The 4,222-nt window shown below is 50.8% G+C and overlaps 1 long non-coding RNA gene across 2 annotated transcripts in view; it reads right to left on the bottom strand.

Moving 5' to 3' along the window:
• Positions 1–1,190: 1,190 nt before the first annotated feature.
• LOC108447125 overlaps positions 1,191–4,222 on the bottom strand; it is a 45,529-nt gene continuing 42,497 nt past the window's right edge. For both annotated transcript variants that reach the window (XR_001862522.1, XR_001862523.1), the window contains exon 2: positions 1,191–1,785. This is a non-coding gene — a long non-coding RNA (uncharacterized LOC108447125). The remainder of the gene's footprint in view (positions 1,786–4,222) is intronic.

Here is a 4,222-nt window from a genome sequence, read left to right as displayed (position 1 = left end):
ATGGAAGCAAGGAGGTTGGAAGGGGTCAGGAATCAGCAGTGAGACAAAACTGGCTGGGTTGAGCAAGAACAGCTCCCAGATGCTGCAGCCTTGTGCTGAGGAATGATGTCTGAGTGAGTCCCGTGGCAGCCACGTCTCCATTTCACTCAGTGCCTCTCCATCCAGCCCATTTTGCTTGGACAGTGTGGGGAGACAAGCAATTAGAGCCCTAATCAATAACATCCACAGCCCTCCCTGCTTCGAGCTCCTTAATTGGCATCCCAGCGTCAGGGGAAGGTCAGGCCGGGGCTGTGAAAGCAAACGGGAAGAATTCTCAGTGCAAAGTGCAAACAAATCCCAGAGCAGGAGGTTCTTCTTCAAACCAGGTTTTGTTCAATACCAGCGGAGAGGGGAGTGATGGGAGGAGATGTGGGTTTGGTGCTTCTGGAGAGGATAAACCCAACCCACAGCTGGCCAGGTGTGCCCTGTGCAAATCCCCTGCCCCCCATGGATCCCCACAAACCCCATTTTGTAGCATTCCCTGGGGGTGTTGCCAGGCCCCACAGCCTAAACAGCACCTCCTGCCAAGGGGCTGCAGCCTTGGCCCCTGTGCAAGCCCAGGATGTCTGTCTGAGGAAGCAGCTGGAGCCACAACTGGCCACGTGTGACCCCACCACAGCCTCCCCTGGGGCCGGGCACCCCCAACACCTCCGGACCACCATTGCAGAGGGATCACATCACATCCCCTCCACATTCATCTGGACAAGCAGTGTTCAGGCTCCTTCCCTCAGCTGCTGACATTGGGAAAGGCTCCAGGCAGGACTGGACCTGCACCATTCCCAGAGCTGTCACCAGAAAACACAGCTGGGGAATTCCCAGCCAAGCCAGCTCTCCCACATCCAAATGCTCCTCAGCTCCTCCCAGCCCCAGATAATCCTGATCAATTTTCTGAAATAGTCCACATGAAATGGGAAACAAGTCTGGAAGGTTTTGTCGCTGAGGTTATTTACTAAATAATCCATAAATGTCTAATTTAACAGGAGCCATCCTGCCTGGAAATCACTACCTGGAGAGTTCAGGAGCATATTTCCTTTTCTTGATGGAAGGGATAGAAAAAGAAATCCAGCAACCCCCTAAAACTGATGACTTTGTTTAAATTCCTTCCAGAACTGTGTTTTCATACCAAGAGACCCAGGCCTGCTACCAGGACATCTTTTTTCCAAGAAGATGACAATTTAATTGAGCCAGCATTCTCTGTGCAGAAAAAAGGGCACGGGGATATGTGAACTGACACAAGGAGTATTTCTGTAAAACACTCACACGCTTAATCCTGAGTGTGTGCTTAGCCCTGCTCCGGCTCCACGTGTCAGGAATGCGATGCCAGCCTGCAAACTCAAGCGCAGCTTAACAGATGAGCTTGAAGACCTCAAATGACCAACAGGCCAGACCCCATCCCTCACAAACTGCCTGGTTTCCACTGAACGTGAGGCCAGCCCGTCCCAGCTGAGGATCCATCCTAAGATTTCCTACTGAAGCATTAAATTGGAGCAGTGTCCTCAGCCACCCCTGAAGGAAGGGGTGCTCCTTCCAGCAGCAGCAGAGGGGTGGAGGTGCCACATTCACCAGAGATCTGCTTTGCCCTTTCCCTCCACTTCAAATGTCCCATCCTGAGTGCCAAGGGTGACATTAAGGAAAGCTTAATCCCTGCCCTTCCCCCTGGCTATGCTGGAATCTCGAGGCAGCGCTGAGTGAGGCCGTGATGTGTCAGTGTCACAGATGTGTCGCTCTTGTCACTGCAGGCTCCACCTGGGAGAGAAATAGGCAGAAATTAGTGGCAGATAGGAAAAGGTATCTTAACATATCCAGTTGCAAGAGGGGGGCAGCTCCAGAGGACCTGTGAGACAGAGCAGCAGCAGCAGCCCCTGGGTAAAATCAAGTTTTGCATGGCTGAGAGCCTCTGTGGGCTGAGCACAGCTGGAAGAGGCACCTCAGGAGCTGGGGCTGATGTGGCTGCACAAAATCCCTCAGGATGGGGGTGATGGGGTCTGCACGAGGAGCTTTGGTGTCGCTGGGCTGAACACAGGGGTGAAGAACCCTGGTGATGCCTTAGATTTTAACTTCCATTTTTCAAATCCTGCACTGCCCAGTGTGTCACTCTGAAGTTTCTCGTGGCCTGTTCATTTCTGCTCTCTGTGCTGGGCAGACATAACAAAGCCTCTCCGGGCCTGCTCTCCAGGGACACCAGACCGTCCTAGGCCCAAAATGTGTAAACAAAAAGCTTCTAAAGGGGGGGGGCAAGCTTGGGGAAACTACATCATTAACTGAAGCTTTAATTGGAGAATTCACCCTGCTATGCAAATGAACCAAACCTATAAAAGTGTGAAGAACTCGTGCCCTGCCGTCCACCTTGGGGCCCATCTCGGCAGTGGCCTCTGGCTCCCAGGGGTACCTCTGAAGGCCTTTCAAACAAATCCCTGCCTTTATTCCCTTACTCCCGTAGAGTCTCTCTTTTAAGTGGCCTCTTCAGGCATCACCAGGGTACCACAGTGCTCAGTGTGGGATGTGGGCACCTCAACACAAAGCTCTGGTTCCTTCACCCAGGCTGTAAAGAGGGCCTGAGGCAATCAGTGGGGTTTTTAACAGAATATGGGAGCACCACAAGGTTAATCCATGTCCTGTTACGGTCCCACAGTGAGGTGTTGGCAGACTGGGAAGAGAGCAAAGTTCATAAAATCCTCCTAGAACCATGAATTCCCGAAATGGTTTGGGTTGAAGGGATGTTAAAACTCATGCCATCCCACCCCTCTGACATGGGCAGGGACACCTTCCACTAGACCAGGTTGCTCAGGGCCTAATCCAGCCTGGGCTTGGTCTCTGGTTTTCCCAAATCCATAAAGCACAATCCCAGCGAAACGGGCACCACAAACCCTGCCTATCCCCAGCTCTTCCCCTCCTGCAACACTTCCCATTTCAAGAGAAGAGATTATTGATTGTTGAGCTTGTTGTACAGGCTGGCATGATTTATTTAAGCATGTGCCAATAAACACCAGGATGGGAGGCTGTTTTTCCAGCATTCCCACAGTGGAGCACTAGAGGAAACAATAACCAGCCCCGTGATTGTTACTGTGGGACTTCTCCTGCCAATTACATTGAGTTACAAGTTTCAGTTATGCGATATAAAATAATTAACTTCATAAGGTCCAAGAAGAATTGCTTGCTCTCTATGAAGGATCTTCTTCCTCTGCTTTTTTATGCCAACAAAATGTATAATGACTGGAGTTTAAAAAAACACCCTGCAGACTCCACAGAACTCAGGATTTCATCACTTCTGCTGCTCACCACGATTTTAATAACAAAAACAGGTTGTCAGGGTCATAAACCCCAGGTGAACATTCCTTTCCTGCCCACATTCCCGTGGGCAGGAACAGGACTTTCAGCCAGAAGAGCACTGCATGAAAACAAAGTGCATTTAGCAACAGCTCTGGGAGATTTGTCATATAAGTTTGAGCTTAATGAAAATAAAAATCAAATTAAAGATCTTGCAAAGTCTTCCTTGGGATTTTTCAAGTGATGAGACTTAATTAAAAGTAAGCAGGGAAAAAGGGAAGCATTGCATGGACTAAGAGGAACAACCCAGAAGCTGAATTGCATTCGGGAGTGTGAGCGGAGACTGGGAGGAAAAATGAGGAGCAGTGAGCCCTGGTGGGGAAGGATTTTTCTCAGGGATGGTTTCACCTGAGAGCCTGGTCGGAACAGTCTGAGGGATCGCTGCGGACTGGAGGAGTCCCCTCCTGCCCCTCACGTTTAACTGGGATGGTGTCTCGGTTTTGAAAGACAGGTGTCTGCTAAGGAAGGCAGAAGCCCCCCTTGAAGTGGCAGATATAACCCCTTTTCCCTCCAAGTTATTATATTTTGAAATCAAGGGCCTTTAGGCAAAGATGTGGGAAATAGGAATAACAGTTCTTTACTCTCTCTCTCTCTCTCTCTATATATATATATATATGTATATAACCAGTCAAACAAAACAACAACAACTATGGCAGTAACAGCAATCACAAACCCAATCCCAGCCTTCTCGGCTGTCAGGCCCTTTCCCCTCGGGTGCAGTTCCGCTCGCAGCCGGCAGGGGCGCTGGCGGCTCCCGGTGAGCAGGGCAGGTGCGATGGTTCCCCCGCGGCTGCAGGGGGCGCTCCGGAGCGAGCTCGGGGAGCACGCGGCACCGGTGCCCCGGGATCCCGGGAAG

Source organism: Corvus brachyrhynchos, unplaced genomic scaffold (genome assembly GCF_000691975.1).
Source record: "Corvus brachyrhynchos isolate BGI_N302 unplaced genomic scaffold, ASM69197v1 scaffold65, whole genome shotgun sequence".
Classification (NCBI taxonomy): Eukaryota; Metazoa; Chordata; class Aves; order Passeriformes; family Corvidae; genus Corvus; species Corvus brachyrhynchos.
The sequence above is the reverse complement of the archived record's forward strand: the minus strand, read 5'-3'. Positions and strand labels throughout refer to the sequence as shown.